The sequence below is a fragment of the Echinops telfairi genome, unplaced genomic scaffold, assembly GCF_000313985.2.
Source record: "Echinops telfairi isolate 266 unplaced genomic scaffold, ASM31398v2 ScPeMD7_7467;HRSCAF=8505_0, whole genome shotgun sequence".
Lineage (NCBI taxonomy): Eukaryota > Metazoa > Chordata > Mammalia > Afrosoricida > Tenrecidae > Echinops > Echinops telfairi.
Genome location: NW_022111367.1, coordinates 12,080,876 through 12,097,748, shown reverse-complemented (window position 1 = coordinate 12,097,748; position 16,873 = coordinate 12,080,876). Strand labels below are relative to the sequence as shown.

Below are 16,873 nucleotides of genomic sequence, written 5' to 3'. Positions count from 1 at the left end.
TTTTTTTAATGTATTGTTTAAAAGCAGTGAACCAATGGTTAAACAAAATGCTGTACCCCTTCCTTTGAAGTCTGGGAACACTAGTCGTCCAGCCTTCCTACTATTATAGAACACAGTGCGCAGCCTTTTGTAGCAGCCCCGGGGATGCAGTGGGCTACATATCGGGCTGCAAACTTCAAGGTCAGCAGTGCAACCCACCAGCTGCTCTGTGGGGGAAAGATAAGCCTTTTCACTCTCATAAAAATGTATAGTCTCAGAAAACGGAGGAGTTTTACTCTTTCCTATAGGTGCACTGTGCATCAGAATGGACTTGGTGGCAGTGAGGCTGAGGTTTCTTGTTTCCCTTTGTTTGGGGCATTGTTTAATAACCGCTGCTGCTTGCACGGATCTAGGGCAGCTCTAGTTCTCGTTTCCCACACCGTTCCAGAATGTCGCCCTTACAGTCTCAGCACAAATGTCAGCTCCTTAAAAGTGTTCTTCTCTTTAATTGAATAGCCCTAATAATTTTCTCCAATGATATGATTTGTACGAAATTATTCAGTTTGTTTATTATTTGTTTCCCACACTAGAATATAAGAGATCTGAAAAGCAGGTTTATGTCCTATTCACTACATAAAACTAAAACCTAGAGTAGTGCCTAATATAGAGGAGGGGGCTACAAATACTTGTTTAAAGGATGAGTAAGTGAACGAATGCTGGAATAAAGTATTTTTAAAAACTTGTTCCAAATGATCAGCTCAGTGGATTGCCTAATCTTTTTAAATGTAATTTCTGCATGGATTTTCCCATTTACTGGAAATGTATCTAAATGCTACATCACATAAAGCTCAGATGCTTTATTATCACAAGCTCCTTAAGCAAAAACCTTGGATGCAAAGGCTTTTGTCATCTGTCTTCTTATGACTGTCTCCCTTCCTGCCACATTAGCAGACCATCTACCAAGGATCTGTCAAGTCATGGTGTCCATTTACTCCGCTACACACTGCTTAACAAGGCTATCTAGTAATGTGGAATCTATCATCTTCCAACTGCACACAGAAACCTACTAGCCCATCTACCCCAAGAAGCCAGGTTACATTGTACTCGAGGCTTTACAGATTAGAATAGTTTAGCTTTAAGTTGTTGCTTTCTTCCATCAGAAAGAGGCTAACTTTCTGATATTTCCTATAATTTTATTAACTTTTCCTATAGGTTAAGACAGTGGGTTTAGAATGGTTACAAGAAAATTTCTTCAAAATGCATCATCTTTATTGTTGCTGTTGACAGTTGCCATCACGGTCGTTGCAATTCATGCCGACACTATGACACATGACCAAGGCTTGCTCTGTCTTCGCAAGTGCTATCTGTGAACTCATTGCAGCCCCTGGTTCAGTCCACTCCTTTCATGGTCTTCCTCTTGTCCACCGCCTTTGATTTTACCAAGCTGGGTGTTTTTTTCAGACATATTCTTATTTACCAACATGTCACCATTTTATGCATTACCATGCCATGCTATAAATGGAAGAAATCTTTTGCTAGAATTAGTGTGGCTGTTTCTCTGTAGACCATTTCTTCCCTCTCATTTGAGAAGGAATAACTAAGTAGCGGAAGCAGTGTGATGACTAAAACACAATGATAACTATCACCAGCCTAACATGCTGTCGTTACTGACGAGTCAGCGGGGACGCGTGGTGAACCTATGCGCCTGGGAAGGAAGCGTTGCTGTAGCCTGTGCCGTCCTCACAATTGTGGTTGTGTTACCACCCATTATTACAGCCCCTGTGTCAGTCTATCTTGTTGAGGGTTTTTCTTTTTTGATTGACCCTCTACATCAAGCCTTCTGTCTTTCTCCAGGGACTGACTGATCCCTTCAGATCATATGCCCCAAGTATGTGGAGCAAAGTCTCGATATCCTTGTTTCTAAGAAGTATCCTGGCTTCACCTCTTCCAAAACAGATTGATTGGTTTTGCTGGTGGCTCCTGGTCTATTCAATATTCTGAACCAGCACCATACATGCAATGCATCGGTTCTTCTCTGAACTTCCTTATTTGTTGTCAAGTTTTTGAGTGCACATGAGGCAAATAGAAACATCATGGCTTGGGCCTGGTGCAGCCTCATACTCAAAACGACAGCTTTGCTTTGTTTCTTTTTTGTTTTTAATACTTTAAGGAACTCTGTTGCAATAGACTTACTGGGAAATAAGTCATTTGATTTCATGATTACTGCTTCCTTGGGCGTTGACTATGTATGCAAGTAAAATAAAATCCTTGACAATTTCAAAATTTTGTTCATTTTGTTGTTTTTGCTTAGTTTTCCAATTCTGAGGATTTTATTTTCATTATTATGAGGCAAAATCCATTCTAGAAACTATAGTCTGATATCCTCAATAAGTACGTCAAATCTTCCTTACTCCCAGCAAGCAACGCTGTGTCGTCTGCGTAGTTCAGATTGTTAATAAGTCTTCTTCAGTCCTGATACCCTGTTCTTTTTCATAAAGTCCAGCTTTTCAGAGTATTCGTTCCATGTAAAAATTGAATAAATGTAATAGAACTAGGCAATCACAATGAAGACCTTTCTTGATTTTAACCAGTAGTATCTCCTTGCCCTATTTGCATAACCGTCTCTTGGTCTATGTACAATTTCAGTGTGAGCACAGTCAAGTGTTCTATAATTCTCATTCTTCACAGTGTTTTTCATGGTTCATTATGAGCCACATACTCTAATTTCTGTGGATAGTCAATAAGCATAAGCAAACGTTTTTTTCCTGAAATCTTTGCTTTCAGTGATATTGAAGGAATCATTGAGGTATTTACTCAGTATCTAAAATCAGATCTTAGCATGAAGATAGGAGCAACTTACTATTTTCATGGAAAGATCAATGAAAATAAAGTAAGTCAGTAATAAAATTCATATCTGTAGGAAGGAATTAAATGTAGATAACTTACAAATGATCATACCTATTATAGTAGGAACACCAGAAGAAAATAGAGACAGCAGACTACCATCCAACACATTCATCCACAAAGGCAAATTTTGGAGGAATTTAAAATAAGTCTCAGATATTCAATATTTCAGAAAACAGATTGACCAAATACAATTATTTCAAAATGCGTAATAGAGAAACATATAAGATCTCCCCCACCCCACACAAAAAAGGAGTAATAGAAGAATCCTTAACAAAATGGAAACTATGTAGACTGTAATTTCAAATTCTATGGTCTATAGACTTTCTGGAGCCAGGAAGTGTGGAGAAACCCCTGAGACTATTGCACTGACATAATCTTTGAACCTTAGGCTAAAAATATCTCCTGACAGAATCTTGAAACATAAGAACACTGGTTCAGCTTCACTAGTTGAGTTTTTCCTTGCTCACCATGCTGTTTAAAAACAGAGACTTAGGAATGGTTTGGGGGCTTGCACAATCCCAACTCCAATCTACAAACAATTAGTTCTTGTGATGTGGCCCTGCTCCAAACACACCCTCATGAAGGAAGCCTGGAAGATATGGGTGCTATTGCAAAGAGTGGTGTAGAAAGTGGATGGTACCCAGCTATCAGAAGGAACAGTGACTGAGATGTTACAGGCTTGTTTTCAAACAAGTAGTCATCTCAGTGAAATGTCAACTAAGCCAATACAGAAGAAGCACCCCAACATCTGTGATCCAAGGAATAGAAAAAAAATAATCCAGTTTCAAAGGAGGGAATAGTATCAGGGCTCAAACTATGAAATTCTGATTTGTAGACAATGATGGATGAGCGTGGGAGTCCAACACTCCATTCACAGGAGTAACTTACACAGGAATCAGCCTCCCGTGGGTCCTCCCTGGCCATACGTGAGAGAAGGAAGTAGCCTCGTTATCAGACGGAGAGCATTGGATAGATGATTATAGTAGATTAAAATGATAAATCTGGCTTAAATAGTTAAAATTTTGTCATATGATCTCTCTTGAAAATACTTTGAGCTTGATCTAGTTTTTAATATTTTCTGGATTTTTTCTTTTTTTTTTCAGATTGAGACTTATCTGTGCTGTATTTTGTTATCGTTGGCAGTTTTCTTGACTCTCTGTCAAGTGTTTTTCGGGATCTGAAACCCAGGTTGGGTGACGCTATAGAGACAATAACGAGAAGAAGGGTCCCTGGTGGGTAGGGTAGGGGAGGGAGCGGATGGTGGGGAACTGATATCAAGGAGTACAAGAAGCAAGGACATGTTATGGAAATGATGGTGGCAGCACTTGTACAACACTGCTTGATATGGACTGTTGAATGGTATTACGTCTAAATTATGTCCTAAAACATGATTGGGAAAAAGAGGAAGGGCAGCAAATAACAACTACTACTCTTTAGTCAAAGGGTGTAATTTAACTACACGTTAGCTAAGATTCTTCTGTTGTAAGCAATACATTTTTTTTTAAACTGGCAACGAAAGGAAGTTGTTGAGAAGATATCAGCTACGGAAAAGTTGAAGAATCAGTTCTCAACAAGCTGTTCTGAGCATCCAGGTGAATGAGATCACTAGGGAGCCTTTCAAGAGTCCATTAGAGTTTAATGAGCTTCAACCACTTTTTAGTGTTTATATAGATACAAAACAAAAATGATCTATATGGGATCAAAATTATACCAAAAGATCAGATAGGAAAGCTCGGGGCAGTGGATGTCTCTTCCTCAGGGAAGAACCACTCAGAAGAGCAGGCTAAGGATGCTGCCTGACAGAAAGGAGGTAGTCAATATCACTAACTTGCACATGTCTAGACTGTTGAATTGGTGACTGTTTTGCTTTTTGTATTATCAACAATAAAATAAGCAAAATTTGGAATAAAAATAATTATGGGGTGAGCAGAAAATAGGGCAGGCTATAATACTCTTTACTTCTAGTAGTTCTATCTACTTGAGCATTGACCATATGGCTACAATGCTCAATGACTATAGGCAAGGGATGTGAATAGTCCGGGGATCAGACAGAGAGCATTGTAAAGCTGATTGGGGCAGATGTAGTTAGGTTAAATGTAATAGCTCATCATTTTATCTCCCTTTTTGTAAAGTTGGTTCAATTTTTTTAAAAAGTGGAGGAGAAATGCATGAGGATTAAAGGCTCTGGTGACTATCCTCTGATCCTAGACCAGGGATGCATATGCAGGCCTTTGCTGTCACGCATAGTGCATTGGAAAGTGGATTATTGCAGATGCAATAAAGTGGGTTATTGCAATAGTGCAAACATTTAACATCTTACATTTTCTACCCATTTTGACTATTTTCGACTTTCTTTTCACTTGAGGTTTTTCTTTGTTTTTGTTTTCTTGTTGTTTGTATATGTTTACTGTATATGAAATCCAGGGTAGATAAATCTATAGAGACAGTTACTGGATTAATGATTTCTTGGGGATATGGCAGAGAAGATTGGAGGGACTAATAACAGGGAGTGCAAGAAAAAAATATTCTAAGATTCACTGTGGTGATAATTGTACAACTCTTCTTAATATGACTAAATTATTAAATTGTATGAAATGTGACTTAATATGCCAAAATACTATTATATAAAAGCTCAATGAAGTGTCAAAGTGTCTCAATGAACAGGTCAAAAAAATGTTTGAAATAGATATATAATAAAATGAAATTATTTATTTTGCTTATCTAGTGAGGTATACCTGACCCAACCCACGCTATTTTCAATCACCTCATATGTGTGTGAAAATTGCTCAGTGAGACAATGAATAAGGAATACTACAGAAGTATTGAAACACTTGAAGTATATTGTCAGCAAAGACTAGGAAAGTCTGGTGGACCTTGAGAAGAACAACACATTTGGCTTGGAAGAAGTAAAGTCAGAAGGCTCCTTGGGAGCAAGAATGGAGGGACTCTCATATACTTGAACCATATTATTAGGAAAAATCAGTCCCTAGAACAGAGCATCACGTTTAGTAGAGGATCAGCCAAAAAGGAGCCCTTCAACAAGATGGATTAACACAGTGGCTGCCATAATGGGCTCAAATATAAAAAGAATTTTAAGGTTGGCGCCAGCCTGGGCAGTGTTCTCTTTCATTGTACATAGGGTTGCTATGAGCCAAAACAAACTCAATGAACCTGTGCTGGTTAGATTTTATGTCAACTTGCGTGGAGGTGGGGGTAGAGTCCAAGCTGTCCATCAAGTGGTAGGCTGATGACACTCCCTGGGGGCGATGCTCTTTTGTAGAAGAGAGAGATCGAGCAGAGGCGGTTCCTCTTTGACTCTCCTCAACTTCTTGCTCACTGGGACTCTGTGTCTGCTTCCAGGAGAGCCCCATGTGGAAGGCTGATCCTGGGAACCAAACTCCTAGCTCTCTGCATCCTGCCCACGCATCCCCCGGCCTGTGACCTCCCTAGCTCCCATGTCACCTTTCTGCATCATCAACATGCAGCTACCTGACTCTTAAGAGGGCACTGGCTAACATGAGAACTGTGGCCTTGAGCAGAACTGGGTCGGGATGTCTTCTTGATATGAAAACACTTCTTGATATAAAGTTCTTGTGAACTTTATATGAAATTACAATTTCATATATGAAATTACTTCTTGATATGCAGGGATTCTGAGTGCGACTGGTTTTGTTTCTCCACCGAATGTGCCAAAAGTTTGGAAAGTCCAAAGTTACACTAAATATTATCAGGACGTAGGAGAAGAGAATAAACTTTTAAGATGAAAAATATCTCTTTATAAACAAATAAAGGACAAATGATACCCATTAACTTGAGTTTTTTATAACTATAAAAAATAATAAAATGTCTTTAGATAATAGAAATTAGCCATTAGGAAAATTAAAGCATATATTTATTTCAAAAAGACTGAGATGAAAAACTATAAAATGCATTCCACACCAAAATTGAAAGAAAACAAATGAGTAAAAAGGACTGAAGAAGAAAGGATAAAACACGTTGGCAGGAAGGAGTAATATGTCATGATGAGAATCAACTCAAATAGTTGAAGCCATCTTTTTTACAGTCAGCGGCAACCAATTAGTTAAAATGTAACTAAAGTCATAAATTCAAGTATGTAATACTCCTAAGAGACAAATCCAATGGAGAATTATGAGAAATTCAAATAAAAGGGTTTGCAATGATTTATAAGGGAATAAAAAACACAGGTGGTTAAATAAATCCCAGGCCCAGTAGAATTCAAAACCTTGATGAATATGTAAAGCCCTGAATTTGGGGTCCTAGGATACATTATCAGTATGCATGGCATAAACATGGTCAGAAGCAAAGCACACTGAGAAATTGGTTACTGACGTGGAAAAAATTAACTATTCTTTTTTTCCATCTTTAGTAGATTAAATCTGAAAAGGATCATACAGGATTTTGACAAAGTAATCAATAAAAATCTTTTCAAATATGTCAACTTGTCCTGTACTCTGACCAATGTTCTTAAAGATATTCCAAAGCCCTTATTGTAGTTGATCATATGCTTTATATATAATACATTTGCCCAAATGTATGTACTTTTCATATTTCATATAAGCTTCATGCTCAGTGTGCTGTGTCACCTGGGCTCCTTGTACTTTATATTCTCCCTGCCATGAGCTGATGTGACTGACAGTGACCCTATAGGACGGGGTACAACTGTCCTTGTGGGTCCCTGAGGCCATCACTCTTCATAGGAGTAGAAAGCCTCATCTTTCTTCTTTGGGGCAGCTGCTGGTCTTGAACTGCAGACCTTGCAGTTATTAGCTCAACACATAACTACTACCCCACCAGGACTCCTGTCCTCCACTTACAGTACGTAAAAAACATTTCAAATTTTGGAATATTCTCTGAACATTATATCATAAAATTGGAAAGAAATAACGAAAAGGTAAATGAAAGAGCAACTATAGGACTTAGATTGCTTTGTGAAAAATAGTGAAAACTTGACATAGAGATTAGTGAAATAAAAGAGGAAATGCTGCAATTTTATCTTCATTTCCTCCTCCTGCTGCTGCTGCTGCTAGGTGCCTCTCTGTCAGTTTCCACTCACAGTGACCCTGGGACAAAGTAGAAGCCCCCCACCCACACCCCCCGCCCTCCACATGTTCTAGGTTGCAGTCTTTCAGAACACCGAGTGCAGGGCTTACCCCCCGTGGAGCAGAAGTGCTTACCCATTTGCATCAGCGGGGCCCTGGCAATGGCTCATCCTTAAGACAGGGAAGAGAAATGACTGCCCAGGCGATCACCTTCTCGAGCGTCATCTCTTTCCTGCCAATAAGATGAGCCACTTGCGAGAGCCCCGCGGATGCAAACACACAGATAAAACACAATTTCTCGGTTTGGGGTAAACTTGTGCTCCTGATGATAAGATGGATGAGTATTTGCTATTGAATTTCTTTTATAAACATTGATGTTTTATAAAACATTCTTTTTCTGCCCTCCAAATCATCTACTCGGGTCTTCCTCATTATGCTTGACCATCTACAATGCGTTTAATCATCGAGTCTCAAATCTAGGAGCTAGCTTATGACATGCACATTAAGACACTAGAGCATGTTCCTGATCACTGTGGTCTCTTCTAAACTGTCATCCGAAAAAGGCATTGGTATGCATGCTCTGTGATCTGCTCACCAAGTTTCTGTTAGTGGTAATTTCATTTTAAATATGGACTCAACATTTATTTTATACCATCATTTTATCATCTTCTGTTAAAGATGACAGATATCATAAAATCTGAGAAAGGAGAAAGGTTCCATTTCTATCATGTGCTCGGATCTTTAAAAGCCAACAGCAAAAGTAATCTGATGACGCAAAAACCAAACTCCCCGCCACTGACTTGATCCCAACCCACAGGGAGCCCACAGGACGGAGTAGACCTGCCCGTGTGGGCTGCAGGCCCGGTAAGTCTCTGTAGAGCAGGAAGCCTCGCACTTTCTCCTGAGTATGACTGGTGGCCTTGAACTCTTAACCCTGTGCTGTGTACCAATGTGCACACTCAGGATGATAAACAGTATTAAGCCTTGCTTTTCAGGAGTTCATTACCTCCTTTAGTTTCTGATATTCAAATTTGTTCTATGCACTTTCTAGTGTGAGTTCAAACCACAAGCTATGCCACTGAAGGACTATTCAAGTCTTTGATGAGTAATGCCGTCTTTCTCATGATAAAAAGGCTCACTTTCTTTACACTTACATTCCGCAATGTCTGAAGACTTGCCTTTCTTTACTTGTTGCTGCGTGTTGAGAAAGTCCTTCAGAGATAAAAGGCTAAGTACATTTCCGATGTATTTAAGTGAAAATTGTAAATTGCATATAAGATCGGACAAGAGCGTTTGTGGAACAGGTGGGCTGTTTGCCACCAGCTGCTCGGCAGGAGCTGGAGGAGGCTGCCTGAATCCGTGACGAGTTCATGTGGGGAACGACACGGATATGTCTACGTGGTCCCGTAGAGTCACCATGAGTTGGCGTGGACGTGATGGTAAAAATTGTACCATTTACCATGGAGAGGGCATTATTTAGCTAATAATGTGCCTTCGTTGTGTCTTTCTAATAGGGCTGGAGCATGGAGCATAGTGTGATAAAGAAGAAATCATTTTTACATTAAAAATAAGCTTGGGTACTTACAAATCTTTCTGTATTTATTACCTCTATTCTCTTTTAGGATTGAACAGGGACACTTCCTGGGGCTCTCTCTTGCCCTTTAGCCATCGGAAGGAGTAACAGCATGTTTTCCACTGAGAGAAAAGTCTTAACCCCTGAGGAGTGCTGCCATTTTTCAGTCACACCCACAGCCAGCCATCATTACTCACCCAGCTATTTGGAACTTTTACTACAAAACTTTACCAAAATGTTTCATATCAATAGAAACAAACCAGGTTACAATAGGTACCAGGGAATAATGTTCAAGCCTTTGTAAAAGGCATATTATAGTGAATACAGGTCCCTTGGGGAATCTTGCCAAAATACGAATTGGCAGATGGAGTAGATCTGGTTTCGGGTCCTAAGAGTCTATATGTGTCACGTTCCCAGATGCTGCTGGTCCAAGAACCACACTTTGAATAACAGAGCTGTAACCATTAAATGACTTGTTTTGTTGTCCATCCCCCTGAGTCCAAGTCCCATCATTTTTAGGTCTACAATCTTGCTCAGGCCATTTCTCTGGATTCAAATTTTCTCATGGATAAAATGAGTATTCAAACAAACAAAGAGAACTAGTTGTTGTGGAGTTGGTTCTGGACTCACAGTGACCCCGAGTGTGCCGAGTGACCCGGAGGGTTTTCAAGGCAGCAATCTATCTGAAGAACACCAGCCTTTCTTCGAAGACTTTACCCTGTGGGTTAGAGCCAGGAATCTCTCTGGGGGTAGTGGAGTCCTTAAGTGTCTGTGTCCTCTTATTTCCCACACATTTTAAAGACTATTTGAGGACCACTGAGGGATGTGTTCAAAGTTCTTGGAAGAGGGTCGACCACATAAGTTCTTGGTGAAAGCTAGTTATTACTCTCAGGTAAGTAAGCACAGTGTTGGCGCTGGTGTGCCTCTGCAGGACAGTGTCGTTACCGAGCTGTGTAGCCAGTGCAGTCAGTCACAAGTTTACAGGTGAAACAATGTCATTTCTAAAATCAGATCTCTCCTCCCATATGTTACCGGGTAGAAGACTTTTCCCTGACTCTCCATAAACAGGATGTCTTGACTGGCAAGAATATAATTAATTGTGAATATATGTAATCAAGCACCTACCTATTTATAACGAAGTCATTCTTCAATGGCTACACTCTCTATGCCAAGACTGTTTACTAAGTCAATCTGGACACAGCAGGGCAATTGTCACTGGGCTAACTTCTTTCACTTTGTGACACCAGCTATCCATCAGGCAGTGCTGCGATTAAATCTGCAGCATTTCATTTGGTAAAACAGGAAAAGCAATCACAATAGTGGCAATTGTGTCACAGAAAATTGTCTCTTGGTTTAAAAAAATAAATATACTGCCTTTGCCTCCTCCGCATTTATCCATCAGCAGGGGACCATTATGCGGTGACAACATTCTGTTCCCGAAGCATTATCTCTGAATAATTACCTGCTTCGTCTCACCGTGGACTGCTTCACCAGCAGTAGCTCTTTTAATTTGCTACGCTTAGATGGCAGGATTCACAAATTGCACCTTATTATTATAAAAAAATAACTAAATACCCTGCCTCCTCCCCTACAAAAAGTGAGGGTAAATGTTGGTCACACAGTGAACTCTACTGTGGTTCACTAGTTTGCAGCCCACTGACTGGGAGGGTTTCCCTCTTTCCTGAACAGCTTATCAACAAAGGGATTCAGTGGGTGGTTCCGGGTCAGCTGCAGCCACTAGTTTGACGCCAAGCAGAATTTGAAGGGAGAGGAATCCTTGATGTTAAGTTCCTCTAGCTCCTGATTCACAACACAGTCACTGATTTCAGAGAAATAAAATGCAGAGAGACGGAGTGTCATGCATGGGGACTGAGCAGAGAGAGAGCACTGAAAATGTCCCCCTTTTACTTTATACTTCGGGTCTCTATCCAGACACATCCCCAGGTAAACTGGACGTCTGAGTAGTCACCCAACCCCCACTTGTGGACACTTAGTTTCCTTTTGGAGTTCAGAATTTATGTTTAAATGCTCTCAGGAGAACACCCAAGTGCTCAGGGAAAATAAAAAAGAGCTCTAGTTATTGTAGCAGAGCATCTAAGTGTCTATCTAGAGCTAGCAGGAAGAGTGGCTATGCAGGAAGAAAGGGTGTTTGCTTTGCCTAAAGCAAAGATTGGCACATTTAGACAATAGCAGCAACCACAATTAACCACATGTTGTTCCAGATTAAATAATCAAGAAGCCCTGCTTATATCAAACACAGATAAATGGCATTTACCTGGTAGAAACAATAGATGGAGAGTAGGCAAACCTGACGGAGCTAGTTTCCTTCCCACTCTGCAGGGTCATGTCTGAAATCTCTAGAAGTTATTGGGCTCAGGGTCATCTTTAAATTACTGTCCTGACTGATTTGAATAAAACAGATATCTGGCTATTTTAAATAGATTGCAGACCGTATGCTTAGTCAATCTAGCATAATGTTTCATCAAGATTTGACTATCTGCTCCTGTCAAGATATAAAGTCTTGAAATTCTATAGCACAATTTCATGTCCTGTAAGGTCGCTATGATTTGGAATCAACTGGACAGCAATATTTGGTGTTTTGTTCTGTTTGATTAATGCAGTCTTTTCAAAGGTAGATCATAACTAACCCTTGAGGGACACTGGAACCGTTCCAGGGGGCTGCAAAAGCAGATGCCTATGCTTTATCCTGAAGTATAGGTTCTAGTACAAACGTTTGGGTTTTTCTGTTGTTCTTGTTGCCAGTAGGGTGCTGAGGTATTCATTTCTTTTTCTGAAAAAAGGTGGTATGCCAGCTGCATTTGGGAATCTATGGATCAGTAGTTACATGTAAGGGGCTTTTTAAAGTGAGATTTAAAACTGGTCCAGAAATCTATGGTGTATATTCAAAACGATAATATTTTATCCTTTGGAATGCTCAATAATCCCACTTTTCACTCATCTACTCATATGCTGACTGTCGATTTTAAAAGTCCATTTTCCCTTTAAATCCATGCATGTGAGAGCTGGACAAGAACCCATGAAGATAGAAGGAGGGATGTATGTGAAGCGAATGTATGTGTGTTGATGGATGTATGACGGATGTATGTTGATGGCGAATACTGTAAGTGCTGTGGATTGTCAGAAGGACAAACATGTTGGTCTTGGAAGAAGTGTTGCTGGAATCCTCCTTAGAAGGGAGGATGGAGAAACTTCATCTCACATACTTGTCAGCAGGAGAGACCAGTTCCTGGAAAAAAAACGTCAAGTTCACGTAGAGGATCCGCGAACGAAAGGCAGACCTTGGGTGAGACGATGGACACAGGGGTGACAAAAATCGTCTCAAATATAGCAATGAGGAAGACAGGGATGGACTGGGCACTGTTTCTTTCTGTTCTATATAGGGGTTCTATGAGTCTGAGCAGACTCCAGGGCGGGGTCTAGCAATCGGACAACAATGTGTAAGGTTCAAAGTGATAGTAAGAGATTCCTTCAGAGCTTTGCGATCAGAATGACTCACAAGAGAACACATGATCAAGTCTTTGGATGGAAGTTAACTAGGGACCTGGGTTTTATAAGTTTATGAGACCATCTTTAGAGGAGTCTATAGGGAAGCTATAAACAAAGTAGCATCTGTTATTAAAAAAAAGAATGACATACCATTGCTATGTGTAGAATGAGAACTAAGAGAACTGTATGTACATTGCCCAACCCACCGCTATTGAGTCCATTCTGACTCATAAAGATGCTATTCGGGTTCCCCAGATTGCAACTCTTTACAGAAGCACAAAGGTAATTAAAAAGAAATTCGGTAAAAAAAAAAAAAAAAAAGAAAGAAATTTGGTATAATGAAAGTGTTGGAACTGAATTCATTTCACAAGCTTTCTTGTGGTTTGTTTATATAGCATGATAGTTATCATCACTGGATAATTCTGGAAGCTTTTTACAGGTTGTCGACCAAGCATACAGTATAAAAAACACTCTGTCATATAATCAAGCTAAGTTAATAAACCATAGATTGTACTATTTTTATTAATTTTAAGGTTTCTTGAACTATGTGGTGAATTACTTTTGATAGGGGAGGTGAAAACATACTCTTTAAAAGAAAAGTAACATTCATCTTACTAAATGTTAGCTAGCGTTCACGAAAGAAACATTGTCAGGTTTTGTGCGTCCTCACAATTATTCTTAAGTTTGCACCCATCGGTGAGGCTATTGGGTTGGATAAATCCCCTTGTCTTCCTCTGTTTTGCTGCCCCACTACTTTACCAAGCATGATAGCTTGTCCAGGGCCTGGTTTCTCCTGCCGATATGGCCAAAGTATGTGAAAGGAAGTCTCTCCATCCTAGCTTCTAAGGAGCATTCTGGCTGTACTTCTTCTGAGACAAATTTGTTTGCTCTTTTTTTTTATTTGTCTGTTCTTTTGGCAGTAAGTAAATTGTTCTTTCAAGATTCTTCACCAGACCACAGTTCAAATGCATCAATTCTTCTAATGTCTTCCTTATTCAATATCCAAATTTCACATGCTTAAAAGGTGGTTGAAAATAACATGGCTTGAGCCATGAGTATCTTAGCCTTCAAAGTAACACTGTTGCTTTTCAACACTTTAAAGAAGCTTACATCACAGGTTTACCGAATGCAATGAGTTGTTTGATCTCTTGACTGCTTCTCTTATGAGCATTGATTTTGTAGTCAATTGTGTGTTCTATGATAGAATATGATATATTATTAGTGGATACAAATTTTGTCCATCTGTTTTCAGAATGTATACCCAGTCTACTCTCAATTAGGGAAAAGAAACAAAAATAATGGAGAATCCTTATGTTATTTCAAATTAACCTTCAAATTAGGTCGCAAGTTAAGTAAATATACATATGCACAAATTAAATTAAATTTTAAGTTTTAATTAAATTAAAATTTAATTTTAATTTTTTCTTCAAATTAAATTTTAATTTTTTTCTTCTGGGTCACTTAGAACTAAACCATATAATGGAGGCATTGGTTTAACAGAAATAAAAGTTGTAAGTATACATGTATATGTGTGTTGTTTGCGTCTGTGATCTCTAGCTACATATGAAATTATGCTTATATAATTAGCTGTAAATAATTATTTACTCAGAAAATGAACCACTTGGTTAATCTCTACATTCTGTAGTCTTTCACTTCACAGTCAATACTTGTTCTTTAATCTGTGATGACAATGTGCTAGATTTTAGATTCTAAATACGAAAAAAAAAACAACAACCCCAAAACAATAACAACCCTACTACTCTTAGAGTAGTAGACTAGGAGATAGATGAGAAGATTTAAATAATCGTATTTACACATCATATATCCATAAGTAAAAGTGTCCCCGGGTTTAGTTGTAGCATAAAATAGTCAAAGATTACTTCTCCCTAGTAGTCTCCTGATATGTGAATTTTAATTTCTTCTTATGGAATAAGTATACAGTGTGTACGCACACAAGGGAACAGGCAACCACCTGGACTACAATAGTATTGATGGAAATAGAAACACCAGAAATCATTTAAAGATAAACAGAGAGAGAGAAAGATGTGTTTATTAGTTGTATAGGCATGAAAAGGAAACCCCCAATATGAGACTGTTGAGGGTACTGGCTTAGTTCCACCAAGCCCTCAGCACCTAGAAACCCGTCCCCAAATGTTAACCACATTACTCATTAAATCTTCAAATGAATGCTGGAAGTATTGCATAGGAACCAATGTAATCGTATAGAGGTTTTGAATAAGGAATACGTTTAATTCAACCAACACTTCACTCCCCAGTACATGAAAAAGCAGCAAGAGAACAAGTGTCTTCCGAAGGTGCTGTTTCTTTGTCCACCATTGTCTTCAATGCATTGCATTTCCTTCCAATTCCTTTGGCTCTATTCTAGCTCGACTAGGGGTCAACCAACTCTGACTCTCGACCTGACCGGAGGGACATCATCCCTCAGTTCTCTGCTGCCTCTGGCTTACTCACTGTCTGATTCAGGCTGTGGGGATCATCCTCCAGACTCTTCTACTTCCTGTGTTCCCTCCAACCTTAATGTATCCTTGCCAACAGTCTCATTCCCTTTTGACTAAGAAAAAGTCTGCATTTCCCAAGAGAAGTCTTAGGGAGAAAAAGAAAAGGCTTTCTTTTTGTATTATCTTCATATCACTGCATTAAGACTCAGAAATCCCTGATCTCCAAAGCCTTGTGAAGAGATGTACAAGAGCATTTTGAAAGGAGGAATAAACTCTAGAGTGTGAGAATCCTTTTCGATGAGCATGCAAAGCTCATTTTAAGTTTAGTATCAATCTGGGGGGATCAGCTTTTGATCCTCTTTTTAAGTGTTGAGGAGAAAAAAACAAAGGAAGGAGACTCACTCTGGATTTCTATAAATAAAAAATGTAACCTTTCAGACTGTGAGATTAAGGTTCATGGTCATGATTGCACTTTGCTGGAAGAACTTGATGTCTACAGGGGCTTCAGGAGGGAAGTGACATGCTGCCTGAGAAATAACAGTAATGGAAATGCTGAGACCGCAGGCCATACACTGCCATATTAAAAAAAATGTATTTGTAAGTTGGTGATGTGACAAATATTTCTAATATCAAACATGCCCAGAGAAGAAGGATGCCTAGATTGGAGACACTCATATGCACAAAAGTGAGATGCTCGATCTAAACATGTTTTTAAAAATAACCAGTTCAGAAGAATGTTGACAGAATAAACACGGTAAAACACAAAGCTGCCAGCCTGCGAAGGCATCGCCAGTCCTTTGGAAGTAAGCAATAATCAGATACAGGTGGACTGTACCCTTTATAGTGACAGAGAAGCCTTGAAGCTTCATCCTTTGCAAATGATTTGGTTATTATTATGTTTCTAGAGGAAAGTTCAAGGGATAAACATAGAAATTACTGTTTCTACTGCCCCCGACTCAGGGGAGAGCACAAAGAGAGTCCCCCACTACCACAAATTATGCAGTCGATTTTCCCACATTTGGGGAAATCGCAAGGGTCAGCACATCCGGAGTGCAATGGATACGCCTCGCCCTGGGAAAACCACCTTCATGATCATGGTATCTCCCCTGCCAGCTAAGTAGTACTGTTCTCTACTTTGTCCCATGTAACACAGCCCCAAGTGAGGGTTTTCAATACACACAGAGGCACATTTAGTTTACATCTTCTTACCACGGAAAAAAATAAGAATTGTGCTGTTAACTCTCTTGGAATCAATCCAGACTCGTAGCCAACTCAAACACAGCCTTTGCCTGGTGTTGTTCCGTGATTGGTGACATAGTGGCTACGTGTTGGGCTGCGATCCTCGAGGTTTGCAGTTCAGAAGCCACCAGCCATTCCTCAGGAGAAAG

General features: G+C 39.5%; 1 protein-coding gene and 1 non-coding gene across 2 annotated transcripts in view; both read right to left on the bottom strand.

Moving 5' to 3' along the window:
* The window catches only part of ITGBL1 (integrin subunit beta like 1), a 361,063-nt gene that overhangs the window by 96,443 nt on the left and 247,747 nt on the right, over positions 1 to 16,873 (bottom strand). The window lies entirely within an intron of this gene.
* LOC115873223 lies at positions 16,443 to 16,606 on the bottom strand. The gene has a single exon (XR_004048295.1). It is a non-coding gene; the product is annotated as a U1 spliceosomal RNA (small nuclear RNA).